Genomic DNA, 18,697 nt, shown 5'->3' with positions numbered 1-18,697 from the left:
TTAGCTCCAGTCGAGTGAAATTCTGTGCAAGACACTAACAGAGAGTATGTTGTTCTCCCTCTCGAAGAACAGGATTTTGGCTGTGTGATGTTGGGTGTTTCTTTTCCTTGTTTTGTCTTAAAATTAATTTAAAACATCTTTCAGTTCAGTTCAGTGGATCCACAATGTTGTTCAGTGGATCTACAATAACATTCAGTGATCCACCTGGAATTGGCAACTTCTTTTCCAAACATGACTTGATTTTTTGAGGGGAAGAGATACAAAGTCTGTACCAAACAGACTCACTGTGAAAGTTTTTTGGTGCTTGAGGGTTGCTGCTTCAGAACACCCAAAGGGCATATATGAGTGCTGGAGCAAAGATTAACCTACGCTCAGTGACAGAATGATGAGTTACCAAGTTTTAATGTCTGCAGAGGGACCTGCGCACACACTCTGCAAGTTCTCCTCCATTTCCTACAGCACAGCGTGGTCTTATACAAGCAAAGTCATCAAGGAAAGACTAGGCCCGTAAAGATCACACCTGACCCCTCTTCCTTCAGAAACTCTGCTTTCCACAAAATTTATGATATCAGCTGAAGAAGAATTTATATTTCTGTAAATTCCCAGTCATGCCAATGAGGCCTATGGTATTGAACACAGTGCAAATACAGTGTAAGACAGAAAAAAAGAAGCAAATTCAAACTAGGTGAGTTGCATTTTAATTATGTGTTCTTAATGCTTATATGGTAAGATGAGCTTACCACACATAAATTACACCACCCTAGAATCCCTTACAAGCTAACTGAGTAGGCGTAAAGAAGTTGGTGGGTGGCTAATACAATGTAAGAACATAAAGAAATCTTATATATGCCAGTCTGCACACCACCTCCATATCTGGCCCTTAGCATATTGTCATATGACTTTAATAGCCCAGATAAATCAGTTCCTGAACCGAACTCCTACACTGGCTATATTAATGGATGAAATTAAATATTTAAAAGGGCACTTGAATTTTTACTTAGAAAAAGGAAAAACAAAACCAAGAAACTCACACTAGAAGCATCACCAGAAATAAAAAACAGCATTTTGCTGCAGAATGAAAAGCAGTGCTAACAGCACTGATCCATTTGCATTAAAATTGAGTTGTTAATTCATTGAGAAAATAAATTCAACACAGCAAACTACAATAGAAGATAAGAACATGAATTTTTAATATTCAGGAAAATTTCACTAACGTCACACTTTGCCTAAACCATTCAAGTATGGTGCAGTGACAGTAGCTTTTCCTCCACTAGTTTGTACTGAAGTGACTCATGTTTCAGTTCAGATGTGCTATTTCCACGATAGCAATATGTGTGCACTCAGTCGTTTGCTGTCCAAGGCTTTGTGCAATGACTGCTCAATAAGCGTTTGCTTCTGCAAGACAAACTAGTGCTGGCCTCAAATAATAAGAGGGCATTTACCCAGCTCCTGCCCTCACCATTCAACCACCCTTCAGTGGCTGGTCTCTCACCAATGAGAACCCAACACAGTTCAAAGAATTAGTCACTAGAGGGCACTTACAGAATTCAGAAGATTGAGAATGTGCTTGGGATCAGAAGGCCACAGTCTTACAGTTCTAAGAGTCCAAATGATGAAATTTGCATTTACTTCCAAGCTCCTGCGACCAATACTTTAAGATACAGAACCAGAAAAGTAATTATATTTCAGAAGATGATCTTTATCATCTTTTGGGTTTTACCCATCACCTGAATGAAAGAAGGCTGAGGAAAAACTCTCCTCTGAGGCAATACACAGACTAGGCTACATTGGCCATGCATTTCTGGACAAATGCTGACAAAAGTGTTAACTGCAGGCATGTAAGATAGGTACCATGCAAGATATTGGTGCTAAGTGTCGCTGTTGGGTGCAGCTTTGGGGAAAGAGGTACAGACACACAAAACAGTGTGGCAAACTCACTGAAATAAATTATTTCATTTCACTGCAATGCCTGAAATTGACTATACATTCACAAGAGTCAAAGATGTGATTATGCCCCAAAGATTTTATTCTGGATGTCACAACAGCAGAAAGGTGATAAGCAGTATGTCAGGAAAGCAGGAGCAAGAATCCTGGAAGCAGGATCTTCCAGTCACCCATAGCAGGCACAGGCTGCATATATTTTAGCTCTAAACTAAATTCTCATTTAAAGATGGAGCATAAATAGAGACTACTCTAATCCCTTCTATGTTACCTAAACAGCTCAATTCCTTGCTTCTTGTATTAATTGTGAGCTGCAGCTTTAATCCAGTATGTCCTGTATTTAGTAAGATTAAAATTTTCCTGGCTATCAGCTGTCTTATTTCTGTGATTCAGTATACACTTCTGATCTTCTACTGGAGAAGGAAAGCAGAACTAATGTGATCAATGAGTTCTCGAAAACCTTGATTCACTGCCAAGTGCAGGGCAGCAGAAGGAAGGGCCAGGCCACTGCTGTACCCAGGGCTGACAGGAAGAGGTGGTCGGATGAGGCACCATGCAGAGGGCAGGTCGCAGCACATGGCTGCAGGCAGAGCGTGGTGAACAGTGACCCTGGCAGGTCTGTCACACACCATCGCCCTTGACAAAGGATGCCCAAGCATTGCTGCACTGGGCTATTCTCCACTAGCTGCGCTGGCAGGGGCTTGGGCTGGCTCAGTGCCTGGACAGAGATGGGGTACCCAGAGCTCACAAAAGCAAAGCAGCCTGGTACTGGTATGTGATGGACACTCCAGGAAGACCAGAGGTGCGCCTGCATCTTGCTAAGCAGTCGTTACAACTGTGGTTTATAAATAGGCTCTGTATCTTGTCTAAATTGACTTTGGAAATACTGCCCCACTTCCCTGTATTTGCCACTGGGGAAATGAGAAACCACTGGGTCCCTGGGGCTAATTACTTTCTTCAAAACCCAGCATTGCTCTATGTTTCTGGCTCAGCTCAGCATTCAATTTCTGCTGAGATTGTATCTATATTGCATACACGATGAGTTGCAATAGCACTTGATGTTAATTGCAGTGCACAGACTGCTCCCTTCTCTCCTTTATACCAGTTATCAAGAAAAAACCAGAAAGGTCCACTTGTGCTGTTTTTAATTTAGCCTCTTCCATCCATACAGAGCGCCTGTCAGACAGGAGAGGCAGGGGCTGTCATCCTCTTCTACCTGAAAATATCAAACAACAAGGTATAGACTACTACATACCATCCCAAACAATCAGTTACCTTATGGAGACAGATAGATGCTGGGATGCATTACAGCCACGCATTGTAAACAAATAGAGACAGGTGCTGTAATACTCCTGGATGGCCCCAAAGCCAGACAGCCTTCCTTGCCTCTTGCATCCACTGAAGGCAGAGAAAAGAGCAGATATGAAGAAACAGAAAAAGGAGACCCCAGGCTGCTCTCAAAGCCTGGCAGTCTCTTCCAGGGCCTCTGTCTGCCTAAAACACCAAAGCAACCCTGAAAAGCACTGGAGTACAGACCGTAGAAACAAGCAGGGGCAGTGTATTCTGACTTGACAAACGTATATAGCTCAGCAAATTCTCCTGTGGGAACTAAATTTGAGAACATTTCCAGGGTGGTGAGTACAAAATTTCCTGAAGTACGGTCATATCAAGGGATAACAGGCTTCAGCATCTTATCCTTATTTTGTTTCCCTCCTAAATTCCCATCTCTGACAGTGCATTCCAGCACTCGCCATTTATCAGATAAATGTTTGTTTCTGACAAGTCACTTGATAGGCTGTCATCTCCCACTCCCAGCAGGATTTCTGTCACTTTCAAGTGTTAACCAGCATTGGTAGTTACTACTTGCTTGGCATCATATGTGCACAGAGTAACAATAACGACTTGTATCATGTGCCACACTTCCTATACATTGTGTGAATAGCATTTGAAGAAAATTGATGAATTGATCTACCGGAAAGCAATGCCTCTGGGACTAGTATTGAGGGGTTTGGAGATCTTTTAGTGAGATCCTCTAAGCCCAGCCTCCTACTAAAATAACAGGAAGACAGCTATACTAGACCAGATAGCAGGGCTGTTTCCATCAGGAGGTATTAGTGGACACTTGGTTGCTGCTATTCATAAGCCTGCTTTTTACTTCTACTGGTCTAAATAGCCTATTCACCTTGGCATTCCATTTGCTGCATGTTTTCAGGTGAGTCAAAGTGCTGTATCTTCTCTCTTCTGATTTCTTACCTTTAGTTAAAGACTCTTCCCTGTTTGGCAGACCATTGCTTTCTACTCTTTTCCCATCCATCCACTTGCATCATGATGTTTGCAGCCTGGAGTTGCTCTGAGCTTTGCCTGCATTGTCTTAGGAAAGAGGAGAAAGGGAAAAAAAAAAGAAAAGAAGAAAAGGAAAAAAAAAAGAAAAAAAGGGGAGGAAAGAACATTCTGTGAAATAAACATTTGCTAATGCTCTTGAGCAAGAGAAATGGGACAGGTAGCAAAGTTACCCAGATTAACTATCTGCTACAGCAAATACACAAAGTTATGCAAATGTTCCCTGTATACTGTTTGGGTAGCATTTCTGCATTGAGTCTGATACACTGATCTATTGATTGAGCCCTCCAACAAAAGCCATGACCTTTGTATACAAAATTGGAGGTCAGACCTCAAAGTAAGCCGTCTCCTCATTGATGAGGACCTTGAAACATCTGCTGCATCACTGAACATTATATTATTGCTTTCCTTTAGCCAAGAAGCAAGTGGAAAGGACCATTCTGGAGCAGAGGGGACTGATTGGAGACCTGTGAATGGAATTCTTGTGCATCAACAGACCACAGCAGAGGGGTTTGGTTCCAATGAAAATGAATTAATGGCCCGTAGGCAGGTACACTCTGATGGATATTGTAACTAATTTTTTAGGCTTAATGAGAAAGTAATTACTTCTGCTGCAGAAGCAGTGTACTGCAGGCACCTGGATCCCAAGAAATTAATTGTATCATAGCATTCAGAGAAATCAAATAACATGCAGTTACCAGAGAAATCTGTATTTGTAATGGATTGGCTACTGCGTGGGAAGGGCCTGGCTCTGAAAAAATGCATTTGACAAACAATTCCATTCTGAACAGTTCTTGCCCTGCACTCTACATTGGAGTGCCCGCTTCTGCCCACCCAAAAATTCACCACTACTGATCCAATCCACAGCCAGGAAATCTGACTCACTCACCTATCTCTTCCTCTGAATAGGTACTGACACTTGCCCTCTTTGCCTCACAGCTTGAAAGTGACTTAAAGCACTTTCTAAATAGTGGCTTTCCCAGACTCCTATTGCTATATTACACTGATCCCAGGCTACACTGCAAGAAAAAGTACTACATGGACAGATACTCAGAGTTTGGATAAAATAATTGGCATTCACTGTGCTTCCTTTGGTACTTAATATTAAACAATATCAGTAAATACACTTTCTACATGTGTTTTTTTAAGGCATTATGCCTTCTGAGGAAAATCATTACTGTATGCCCTGATGTGAAATATGATCCTAATCTGCACATTATTTATCTGTGCATTACCTGGGTCTAATTTAGTCCCTTTCCTATCTCTCTCTCTCATCTGTATTTCTGTAACACCGGTTTTACTAACAATCCTCTCTGGAGAGAGGAAATAAATTTTTATTCATGAAACCAGCACAAGCAAAGACCAGGAAAACACATAAGAATAAATGAGAATTCTTCAGGGCACAGAACTTTAAAGATAATCAAAGAGGCAAAAAGGTGAGCGGGGAGGAGGGTCATTATTGTAGCAAACTACACATAATCTAATCATGCCTTCTTTCATAAAGTGAGTTGCACCGGAACACAAAATAAAGCTACAGCAGTCGAGTTCATAAAATCTCCTTCTGCTGCCTATGTCAAATCCTGAGTGCTCCTGTACAATTAATGAAATCATGTTAGATTATTTATTTATATTATTTCTCATTTATAAGTTAGATGGAGCAAAAATTTCTATTAAAAAAAAATTTAAAATGCTTAGGGAGATAGGAGAGTCTCTATCACTAGAGATTTTTAAGTTCATCTTCCAGGATGCTTGAGAGCAGGTTAGTGTTATTAGATCCTGCCTTGGGCCAAGGAGATGACATAGAGAAACTCTGTGATCTTGCAAGGTCTTTTCTAGCTATTCCTGGAACCATCCAATGAAAATGTCCTGGAAAAGCAGCAAACTAAAACTTGGTAAAAGAGACACTTCTGGTTTATGTTCAGCTCTGGAACAAAAAAAAAAGCCAAAAGAGGCTTGAAAAGTCTACATCTAGCAAAGTAACGAAACAAAAGAGTTTACAATTGAAGTCAAAGACAGTGAATGCTAAAGGGAAAAACATCCTCTGCTACATGATCCCTATTTAAGGTCTTCTCATGAACACTGTCATTAAATCCCTACCCATATTATAATTTTAAACAACTCCTTCAAACTCCATTTGTGAACTTCCCCCTGGTAGTGCTCCTTTCAATCATCATGAGAGCTCAAATTAAGTCATTCCTCAATGCTCCTTTCCTAAACTCCTCCCTGAAACCACCTATACAACTTGTAGAGGTGAAACAGAATTTACTCAGCAGATTATTGACCCCCTTTTGCTTTTTAGGACACAGTGTCTCCTGAATTCTTGGTCATTAGAGATCATCAGCCTGTTGACTCTACAAGTACTCACCATGCTAGAAAATCCTGTTTCTGCCTCATGCCATGCAAAGTCTGACTGGATGCTACTTTGACCTGAAAAACAAGAAACAAAGTAGGTTTGTGGCCAAACCTTGAGCTGCTGACTATATCTGCATCAGGAAAAGGTGCATCTCTAGCAATCACAAATGATATTTAAAATGTGTCTTTTCTTGGTCAGATTCTATAAATCAGGGCAGTTCAAAAGAGCTGAATTTAATTAGAAAGCACTTGTCCCAAATGTCATAATGACAATCATGGAAATTCAAGTTTAATGAAAACCAGAAAGGAGCTAACAAATAGTAGCAACTATACGTAACCAGCTTCGGAAACAGATAACAGAAGTAAGAGTTGGTGAGGAACTGTTGAAAAAAAACCAAACCAAAACAACCCTACCTTCCAGTAGACAAAAACTATCAGAAGTGTACATTAGTATAAAAACAAATGCATCAATCTATGAAAACATCTGTAATAATCAGACTGTCCATTAGGACATTCATAGGGTAAAATCTGTCAACAATAATACAGAAAAGGTAGATGTTTCTTATCATTATTTCTGCTCTGGAATGCAAGATGATGTATATCATACCTAGCTTAACACAAACAACTAAGACTGTGTTTAAATAGTACCCCCAGAGCCCTACAAGATGTCTGAAAATCTGATTGCCAACACTCAGTTTCTGCAAATCATTGAAAAACAAGTTCCATAGGTGAGAGAGAAAGCTGATCTCTAGAAGTACAAACAGGACAATCCAGAACTAAAAGCTCAACACCTGTCCGAAGGTGGGAAAGGGAACTCTCTTTTTACACCAGGAGGGAGGACATTCCAAAAGCAGCTGCCACCCAGGCACCACCTGGCAGCCCATCCATCACACTCTCGACAAACTCCTCGGGTTTCCAGGAAGCCACAGGCACTTACATTTTCACTGAAGGCCTCCACAGCCACTGACTGCCCAGAACAGCTAAGTCAAAGGTGGCAAAGTTCAGATGAACACTGAGCTGGGAGGATGCTGAGCTGCAAGATAAAGTTCAATACCAGTGCAGTAGGGCACTGGGACAAAATAATCTCTCAAATATTTGGAGACAATAGCCAGGAAATAGCTAAAATACCTCTAAGTGTGTACCATGGAAAACTTAATTAAAAAACAGGAATAAGTTTAAGAGTCATTAAGAAATTGGGAGGGTTTGCAAGAAGAGATGAAGACACAATAAAAATGTTACTTATGGCCTCTGACTAGAATTTCTCTGCTAGTAAATAAAAAATTGTGACATAATACTGATAGAACTCCAAGTCAAAGCAATTTTAATTTAAAAATGTTTGGATTAAGTAAACACAACTGTATCTTAATCTAATATGGATACAATCAGAAATCCAGAGTTAAGATGGTAAATTTGCCTTTTTTTACTCCATCTAACTTACAGAAAAATCAGCAGAACATTTCAGGATAAAGACAGAACATTCTTGAAGAACTAGATGATTGTTACTTTATGAATTAAAAGTGTTTCTATTCCATTCCTTGAGATTTTATCATGCAAATCAAGTAGAAATGGGTGACTGAACATGCCAAAAGACTTAACTATTACAGTGTTTGCTTAAGCAAATACTCTGATACCTGTCACTAGTTCAAATTTAATCTTGTCCCAGGGTTAGAAAGCAGGTCATGGTAAGCTATGTTTGCCATTTTGTTGTGAAACTTCAAGGCATTTTCATACCGAGGACACATGAAGAAATTTCCAGGCCATCTGACTTCACTGTTACCTCTCGGCTGCTACAGGATTCCAACATATTTGCCTTTTTTTGAAGAACGCAAGCACTGAAGGATAACTTAGTCCTTTAATTCTTACAGAGCTTAGGGACGGTTTCTCTAAATGAGCCTGAAAGAAGTGCCAAGTTTTAATTTCACTATTACATGCAAACCTGAAACGAAGCTTGGTAGAAAGCCCCACAGTTCTGGTGTTTGAGATCTAAAAGCACTGTCAATTTTCTTTCGTGTTGCAAGCTCATCAGATTTCAAGCATATTTCCATGTTTATAAAGCAGTTGAGCTGACCCAACACAAATGAATAGGTGGAAAGCCACAGGAAACCAGAGCACTGCCAATTACTTGCAATTGAATACTATTTCTGAGAGAGACAATACAAGACGCTGATGAAATCTAGATAGTCGCTCTTGGAGCTGTGTGTGCTGGCTGGCGAAGTCTGAGCTTTCCTTTCAGATTGCAGCCGTCCCCCAGCTGACCTGCTGCTGGCTAAGAGTGACTCAAGCAGGAGCAGCACTGACAGCCCAGCCCTCCCGGTTCTGCAGCTTGGGACTCACACTCCCGCTCCCGGGAGGCACCTCAGGGCTCCCCTTGGAGCTCCGATACGTGCTGCTCCACAGCACCTCTCCTTGCATTCAAAGCAGCCTCACGCCCACAGTGCCTCAGGAAAATCTCAGTTTCAGCATTAACAATGAAGAATTAGTTAAGAAAGCAGAGAGAGGAAGCACGTTAACCATATCTTCTACTTTGGATCTGGAAGAGTGGAGTGCATTTGCTGACTAACAGTGGTGACGGGATGGGAAGGCAGTTGGCATCTCTGTGAGGGAGGAGACAGTTCCCGAGTGATGCTATGGGCAGTATAGGAAAAGCTGTGCATTGTCTGTCAGGGATCTGACTCCCACTGCTTCCACAGCTCCTTTCCCTCCTGGCTAAAATGCATGTTTAATATGATGGAGCCGGAACACTAAAGAAGAATTAATCAACAGCTAGAGATCTCTGGCTAAAAGTGTAAATACCAATGGAAAAAATCATAGTATTTGTGCAACCCTGAAATGGAAAAATCTCAAATACGTAAGTCCATTTGTAAAAAAAGTAACCTGTGAAAAGTAAATGCATATGGGCCTGATGTTCCCCATCCTGAGATTCACACACATTGCTCAGAGAGCAGCAAGCAGTTTTTGTAAAAACCCTCTGCTGACAGAGGATGAGGACAGAAGACCAGCCTCCCAGGAAAAGGCATGCATGTGGACAGGATAAGAGACAGCCCTTCCAACACTTTTTGATTGAATTTCCTGAAGAAACTTTTACACGGTGAAGATTCATGGATCTCTCCAGGTTTTCTGGGGTCAAAGGCATGCAAACGCCCAGGAGCAGAATCTCCCAATGCTATCAACTACTGCAAAAGAGGTTCATTTTTTTCCCAATTATCTTCTGTAAGGGAAGACTTGACTAGACAAGACTACTCCCTCTTATTTACCTGTTTATGATCAAAATTTCTTGTCAGCTGCTAGTCAAGCACTCCACAAGTCTTCAAACACCCTTCACCTCATGCCTCAACTACCTCCACCCTCACCCACAAAACAGAGTGGACTCAAAGTCTGCCCACACAGATCATGGCCTAGACAGCTGCTGATCAGGATGTGGAGGACTTCAGCCACATCCTGAAATGGAAAAGGCCAAAAAGTGGGACAGACAGGATGGCACTGACAGGCATGTGAGTCAGAACACAAGGGAGAAATGAAGATATTGTTGATAGCATGAGGAGCCTGGAGGTAACAGGGAGCCTAATTGCTAGACACATACAGAATGGTGAACCACGATAAAACCCCTCCTCAGCAGAAGCTTTAACATTCTCTCAGGACACATTCTCGAGCAGAGAGTCTCACTGGGGTGTATTTATACAGGACCAGTTTAAACAGCTTTTTAAGACTACCCATACAGGAAAGAAGGCTTCAGAGAATCTTTTGTGATTATTAGTTATGTTAGATCAGACTGGACCTTTGTCTCTCTGTTAATTTTTTGAGTCAACTCCATGGGTCACCAGGCCAGAAAACCCAACATGAAATGCAGTCTAGTGTTTTGTTAATAATATACTTTATGTTTGTTCATGTTCTTTAATCATATGGTTTTTGCTCTGTGGAACATCCCACCTCTCTGGCCTAGGCCAGTTCAGAAGATGCTTTGGACTGAATCAAGACATATATTTTTGCCTTGCTCTGGAAACCCTATGTCAATCTAAAACCAATCAGTAGAGTTTGTATTACTGTATTACAGTCAGAATTTACAAAGCACTTCAATGCTTCTCCCTCTGCCCCATTTGTGTAATATCCAACGGATAAACTATTGAAACTGTGTCAGCATACCCAGGGGGATGGAACAGGGGACAAGGACAGACCCATAGAAGACACAAAAAAACCCAACCAATGCAACAACAAAAAAAAGGCCCCTCAAGATTTCCAGGTCCCAAAAATATGAATAAACTCTGTAAATCAAAAGCTATACTAACGTGGGGTTACATTTTACAATAAGAACCAGCAAATAAATGTATTGGACAGATGCTATTTCAAACCAAATGCACATATTATTGGTAACAAACAAATATTGTAACATAGAGGAACCAGGACTGACCATCAGGAATTTACAATAAAATATTTTACAGGGAAATTTTAGACCAATTAACCAATAATTAGCAAAATTACTGCAAAACAATTTATCCATTCCAAGACTAAGTGCTGTTGTTTATAATGTTTAGCCATGTTCCTCACATAATATTTGATTTCTGTCTTAGAGGCAATATTCAAGTTAGTCTTCACTGTGGAACAGGTACAAATATGTCCTTACTACTAACTCTCATGCTGGACATCAGCCATAAAATGGCATAGCTGCTTATTGCTGGAGATCCACTATTAAATGGAATTTGTGGTTTTAATCTTTCCTCAAACATTGGATTAAATCTGCACCTTTGTATAAGAATGAGCATATAATTCTCATAAGAGACTACTTATCCTACACAAAAATAACTAAATATTTGATTACTGGTTTTCTGAGCAACATTTTTGTTGTTCTGGTGGGGACAATACTACTTCTACATATTTAAAAAAGCTAATGCTAATTACCGCACACAGCATTTCCAGTAAGAATGCTGGTGCGCCAATGCTGGGGCCATAATGTGAAGGGATCTGCTGATGCAGTGCAGCGCTCCTAAGGACTTTCATCCTTTAATATGGAAATAACATACGTATTTTATCTATCCCAAAATTTGCACTTAGGATGAACATTAATGAAACTATATTTTTTGGAGCCAAATGAATTGAATGAATGCCATTCAAATTGACGCAACTGGATGTGACCCTGAGGCAAACTCTTGTTGCCTCTGTGCCTGTGTGTGTTTGCAAACTGAGCTCCTGAAACACATTAACTAGAAGGCATTTTTACTCCATATAGTTTGCTATAGAAAGGCATGTACTAGAACGGCTACTAGGAGTGGACATCTCTCCTGGCCACTTAATTTTGTTCTGCTAATGCTGCACTTGTGTCAGTTTGATTTTGTAAACTGACTTCTACCTGACCTGCCCCCCACAGGAAAAGGATGCTCTTTTGACCAGGGAGGAAGTATTGAACACGTACCACACAGCTTGTCATGCTGCCATTTTCATAGAAAACAGAGTTTATTGATCTGTCAAAGAAAGCAGCTCTGGGAGTAGCAGAATTAGTGGAATCCAAATTTAAATGAATTTTGCAGCTCCTGCCTGATTTACAGTTCTCTGCTGTCCTCAACTCATGCCAGTACAATTCTCTTACACTTCCTGTCAGCAACAGGCTCCTGTGTAATAACAGACCAGCTGCCACACTTGCTCAGAGAAGCCAGCTGACAAAAAGTGTGGAAAGACAAATCTCACAAAGTTTGACTCAGAGTGTTCTTGCACAACAGCTCCCTATCTTCCAAAATGTATATGAAAGTAAGTATATCTGAGACTACATCTCAGTTTGCTAGAAACTGTCATAGATGGGATGCTACTTATCCTCACCAAATGCTCGAACCCCCTCTAAAAGGTAGTTTTGAGGAACAAGAAACACGAAATTATGACATTCAAAATATCTTACTTTGTCATTAACCTTATTTTTCCAAGCAATGCTCTTAGCACAGAAATTAAATAGAACTAAGTATTACACCTTAATCGCTAATTATCAGGCAAATATTAGGACATATAAAAATGCTAAATAGGTGGTTTGAGAACTCAGGACTTGTTATTCAAGTGAATAATATTCATTGAGGAAAAAAAAATTTCTCTCACACAAACTAAGTTCTCATTTCTAGCAAAAACCTTCTCCTGTTAACAAGAGAAAACTGAAACTAACATCCCCTTCTTTCCCCCTTGGTATCTCATAATTTCATTTCATGGAAATTCAGGTAGCATTGACATGTCTATACACCTTTGAAGAGTAAAAGACCAGTATAAAGCCCACTCCCAAAAAATCAATGTTTTCCTTAAAGCCTAAGTTACAGTTATGGAACTGGCAGTCTGCGTCCCAGTTTAAAGTCCTGTTACAGCCTGTACAATAGATACTTTCCATCCTGAGCCTATATGCCTGCAGCTGCTGTGAAAATTTCATAACAGTAAAGCTAACTGAAGAAATATACTCAGAACAATACTCTTGTCCATAAGGCATTATTTAGGTGTACATAAAACATCCAATAGCATATTTAAATTGCTATTCTTTTTTAGAACTGCAGGAGACAGAACAAAGAAATGGCTTTTTTAAGAGTCCCACAAAAAGCAAAGTAGAGGTCCTCGGGGCAGCACAGAGCAGCTGTTCCTGGTGAGAAGCTGCATATACATACAGATGACTGACTTGCTGAACACTGGGAAAAAAAAAGACAGGATTAAAAAAACCCCTTAAACATCACAAGTTGAATAACACCTGGGCTTGTACATACCTTCTGTCCTCTCCAGGAGAAGAGGTGCAGGAGAGAATAGTCTCTCTTTTATTTCCTTCCCACCTCTACACAGTTCTGCAACCCCAAACCCCTTCCCCTGTCCCAGTATCAGCAACTCTGTACAAGGTTCATGGGGACGCAAGACCTTTATCTGTCTCTTGTACTGCCTTCATGTTTTGAGATTCCAAAAGGTTTCTGCAACTTCACTTGAAAAGCTACACACACTTCAAACTTGTACAGAGTTAAATTTTTTAAGTAACAAAACTTGTCTGACAGGTGGATCTTGAAAAAGAAAATCATTAGAATTTAAATCTTGAGATTAATGGGATACTCTGCTGTGATCAGACACCACAGAGACCTGAAGTTTTACACAGTCACTTATGAAGGCAAAGAACAAGTGTGAGCTGGATAAAATCCTCAGGAAGAAACCCAGACATTGTTTACAAATTTCAAATGACAAAATAATTACCTCACAGTAAGAAGCACTAGTATCAAATCATCTTCATTTTTCCAATACCGTGCCTTTGGAAGTAGTGAATTAAATACTCTTCTTCAAGAAAAGGCTTATAGGGATTTTTGGTTGGTCAGGGGTTTTCTCATATATATATATACATATTTAAAATATAGGTAGGTATGTATGTATGTACGTTCTATCTTTGATCCTGACAGTTTTCAAGTAGTTTTTCTGGAGAAGCTGGAGACAACCCAAAAGTTCAGCAGTAATGCTACCGTATGTCAAAAAAAAAAAAAAAGCCTGGAGTCACTCCTACAAAGCTCTTTATTAGAGAAGCAAAAAATTATTTTTACAATACTAGCTTTAAACCTCTTGTACTTGAGACAGATCTAAGAAATCTACCTCAGCTTGGAATGAAGAGTCATGACAGTGCCATGAGATCAAGGAAAAAAGTCTGAAGTTTCTTTGTACAAGAAACACATCTCAGCAATTCCATTCTGGAATTGTTCTATCAGTAAAAAAAATTATGTCATATTCAACCATGCCCACCAACCCTCATGGCAGGACTTTGAAGATTTCAGTACTGCAAATCGATTTCCTTTGCTATTTTTGAAAGGGCTCTGACCATGGGTGATCCTCGGCAGCCCTGCTGCATCCAGGACACTTCCACTGACCAAGGCACACACTAGTATTTCTGCTTAAACTTGGATCTTGCCCAATGGAAGGCCTGGCTTTCTTCCACCGCAGCTCTATTAGCATTGCAAGCAAAGAGAATTTATGCAGAGTAAAGGGACTGGCATTCCTTCTACAATAGGGCCAATTGTCTCAGGCTGCCACATTCAGTTAAATGTTTACTTTGTTGTTTCACAACTCAACAGGAAAGAAAGGTCAGACAAGCCCTACTGCAGAACACAGATGTTGTCATTCATCTATTCACCTCAAGCCAAGATTCCAGTGGGAGACTACTGCTTTCCAGTTTTTTTCCTTTCTCTCCAGGAGACAGACACCAGGTAGTAAATTAACACTCCAGCAATTCTGCCAGTCTGATTCCATATTCTAGAAAAAACATTAGATGTCAGAGTATTCTATCGAGATCCTGAAAGAGGAATATTGCCAGGATTTGTTCACCAAGCCTGGCTAATTGAGAAAGATTATTCTCTTGAGACTACCCTTGAATACCATCCTTTTTGGCACACTCGAAAATGAGAGCTAAAGCAAGACAGAGCCATGCAGAGTTTCCTGTAACACAAAACTCTCTGCTTGAAGTGGTGAAGACCCTACTCAGATTCAGAGTCCTTCAGAAACTGCACTCTGCCAGCACAAGGTTAAAATAAGAACAACTGTTTAACAGGAATGAGACTGCTATTCTTGACTTTTTATGAACAGATAACCTGCAGTTTTGTTCTCAGCTGATGAAGTATGAGTGCATGCAGACAGACACTTGGCCACCTACGCCATTAAAAATAGCCAAAATCTTCTTTAACCTATGCATATTTTCTTTCTCTGTTCAATTAACACAGGGAAAGAAACAACAGATTACACAATGAAAATCTGTCACAATAGCAATCAAGCTATTATTGTCAAGAAATACACATGGGTCAAATAAACATAATGTAATTTTCAACTAATGGCAAAGATGCTTTGAGCCTGTAAAGAAAACATGGATTATTTAGCCCTGGCATGAATAAGTCCTGCTTTGATGAAATTTGGACCACATTGTTTCTGAAGGTCCAACAGCCAGATGACTGTTGAGACACTGCCTTGGATGGGGTAGGTCATACCCCAGCAACATCTGTTTTTCTCCACTGACTGATGAGAAAACCAAGATAACCAGTTCCAAAGCAGAAGTTTATATTTAGACAGGCAAATCCTTCCTGCTTTTTCTCTTCCTGAGCACAGCATGCAGTTCACAGGTTCAACAATAACTCTAGGACCTGAAGAGACTGGTGTGCCTGCAGAGTCTGGGAGATTTCAGCTTCCTGAAAGACTATAACCTCAAAACCAAAACACCAGATCTTTTCCAGAATACACAGGGAAATCCCAAATTGGGGAGAAGGGAGGGAAGTTTGGGAATGACAAAAAACCACCACCACAGCTAATGGAGCAGACCAAACCTTCCACCTTCTGCTCACACAAAGTAAATAGTACTTGTTCTATAGCTGGTTAAAAGCATGGGATGAGCAACCTGTACATTCTTACAAGATGACCCCCAGACTCCTCAAAGAAACTACAAAATCTATCATTGACCTAAGGCAGCAGCAGGATTTGACTGGAGAAGCACAGATTTCTCGAAAACTGTCCAGTCTATAAACAGTCAGCCACATAACTCAGTGATGCACAGAAAATCCCTGGAGATGACTCATAACTCCTCCTCACAAAGCTGACGGGAACATTCCCGGGCCAGCTATTCCGGCCACAAGTACTCTTCTAGTCACTGGATAAGAGCTTTGTCATTCACAGCAACCTGTACCAGTGAAGTCCTGACTCCTCTAAGTGACTAAGCAAAGATCAAGTTTTTACAGACCAGACTGGATCAGACAGACTACGCTTTTCACTTCAAAATGGTCAGAAGTCTTCAAATAATCTCCAAGTTCATATATGACTGTGGGTATATTTTGTCAAGTCAGTAGGATTTTCATTCCCACGGTAATACCGTCATGTAAGCAAAGAAAACATTTTCCTATACAAACTATCTTATATCACATACTATCCTAGCCAAACAGCATTTTAAGTTATATTTGCAGACTGAAACACGATCACTGATGACTTGCAAATGGGTAATAGGATACAGAGTGCTATTATATTACTAATATTACTATATTACTATTATTATATTACTGTATTCCATTCTAATTCCACCAAATCGTTCTCAGTTTTATTTTGTAACTGAGATGCGACAGGGCTATTACGGTACTGCATTCATAAATTCGTAATGTGTAAAAAAAGTACTGACCTCCTGTCACAGAGATAATACAAGCAGATTTAGAATCTTGCTCATAGTGTCACCACAGATAACGTACAACACGAAAGATATTTCATTTCTCTTCAAAGTGACTCAGATAAGACCATGACACAATAAAAAATTTGTCAGTAAGATTTCTTGGAACATTGGATATCTGCCATTTTACTCAAGAATTGCATGTATCTCAGTCTCCTGGCTAACACAGAATTTAAACAGGAACAAACATCCACAGTGGTTTTTAGAAGATACTACCATATTTTATTCGAAAAGCCACAGGGACGAGCCCTCTGCTTTATATACTTATACGTGTGTTTCATTTGGCTGACTGTAAATACAGCTTTTCAGAGCTGAATGTTACAGCTTAATGACACCAAGTAAACAGGAGTGGCTCATGCTCTCACAAAAACAGGTGGTCAGAAATGAGCTGTGCTCCATCAGGACACTGCCCCTCATCTTTTGAACCTTCTCAGAAGGGAAATTTGAGAGCATGCATGAGTAGCAGCACAGACAAACAAATGTATTTTGTAAAGAAGAAACCCCACCTCCACAGAGCACAGAGATCTCATGCTCATCTTACAGTGCAGACACCATTAAAATGAAGAGTGCAGTAGGGATCCCACTTCTAGCTCTCTGGAAATTCAGGCTCTGATCCAAAGCCTAGGTGTGCAGCCTGGACTCTGTTGTGCTGAGACTGCTGTTAAGACGTAAGAAAGTGTACAAGTTTTACAGGGTCAAATTGTGGACTAAGATGTAATAATCGAGACGTGAATAACAGTCTAATGATTCAAGGAAAGAAATGCTAACATAAAAAGGTAACACAAAGACAAAAAAATCTAACAAGAAAAAGAGAGCAAAGAAATTTCAGGTTTTGTACGAATTCTACTCTCTGTGAGGTCCCAGTGCTCCTGTAGATGTTCATGCAACTGCTCTTCTCCCTTGATTACAATTCACTAATATCCTACCACAGTCAGAGAAAAGCACCAGCATGAAAATGATTGCCATACATCTTCCTTTACAGTCCTTCAGATGATTCATAAGCAATTATTTAGAAGTCAATAAAATTGTTCATCTATGGGGATGAGTCAGAGAATTAGGAAGTGACTCATATTCCAAACTATCTATGTGGACCTCAGAGTCTTTTGTCAGGATTCCTTCAAGACCAAAACTATTTCTAAGACTGATTACTTTGTGACACAAGCACTGTTGTCGACTGATTAAAAATATATTATGATAAGGAGAGAGGTGAGGCTCAGCGTGCTGAAGACAAACACACACACTGTTTCACTGGCCATATTTACTTTTATACACACATGATGGACATATTTCCAACAGCCTATTGCCACACACTTGAATGCAAATAACAGTTATCTGATGTTAGACCAATAAATAAACCCCCACACTGTTATGTTTACAAGCATAAACACTCAAAATTATTTATTACAAAAATGAATATTATCTATCAGTTGCTGACACCTAGGAATGAATATGGCAAAATATTTTTAAAATACTACCTACACCTGGTAAAGGGCTTTCAGGCACCTTATGAGCTCGGTTTGGGGTTTTGTTTGGTTTTATGTTCTGTTGGTTGGTTTGGTTTTTTGTTTGTTTGAGGTTTTTTATTTGGGCTTTTTTTCCCTCAGAAACTTAACTGAGTACTAATAAAGGCATATCTATGTTAAACTTCTTTCTGGATGCTAAGTACTGCTATAAAATGAACATCATCCAAACAGTATATAATTCCTAGACATGTGCTACAGTTATTTACTGCAATGCACACTCTAAGCAAGCTAAAAGTAAATTTCATATTTCCTAGAGCTTTACTCCTGTTCATCCTTTAATGCCTGTTCTTTATAGTAAGTGGTTTGTGATAGTATGTAGGTGGAATCTGGAAATGAAAGGCTGTTCCTCAATCATGGCTATTCTGTGTGCTGA

The 18,697-nt window shown here is 40.0% G+C and overlaps 1 protein-coding gene across 22 annotated transcripts in view; it reads right to left on the bottom strand.

Moving 5' to 3' along the window:
- SLC45A1 (solute carrier family 45 member 1) overlaps positions 1-18,697 on the bottom strand; it is a 59,285-nt gene that overhangs the window by 18,924 nt on the left and 21,664 nt on the right. For 5 of the 22 annotated variants that reach the window (XR_004360627.1, XR_004360628.1, XR_004360625.1 and 2 more), the window contains exons 1-5: positions 13,350-13,480; positions 7,571-7,666; positions 6,647-6,708; positions 4,124-4,311; positions 1,543-3,157 (exon numbers count right to left, since the gene is read on the bottom strand). The gene's annotated coding sequence lies outside the window, so the exon portion shown is untranslated. Of the gene's footprint in view, positions 1-1,542; positions 3,340-4,123; positions 4,312-6,646; positions 6,709-7,570; positions 7,667-13,349; positions 13,481-17,307; positions 17,460-18,697 lie in introns of those variants that run through there. The other 17 variants (XM_032708769.1, XM_032708770.1, XM_032708773.1 and 14 more) reach the window with 13 other exon arrangements.

This window comes from Chiroxiphia lanceolata, chromosome 22 (genome assembly GCF_009829145.1).
Source record: "Chiroxiphia lanceolata isolate bChiLan1 chromosome 22, bChiLan1.pri, whole genome shotgun sequence".
Lineage (NCBI taxonomy): Eukaryota > Metazoa > Chordata > Aves > Passeriformes > Pipridae > Chiroxiphia > Chiroxiphia lanceolata.
The sequence above is the reverse complement of the archived record's forward strand: the minus strand, read 5'-3'. Positions and strand labels throughout refer to the sequence as shown.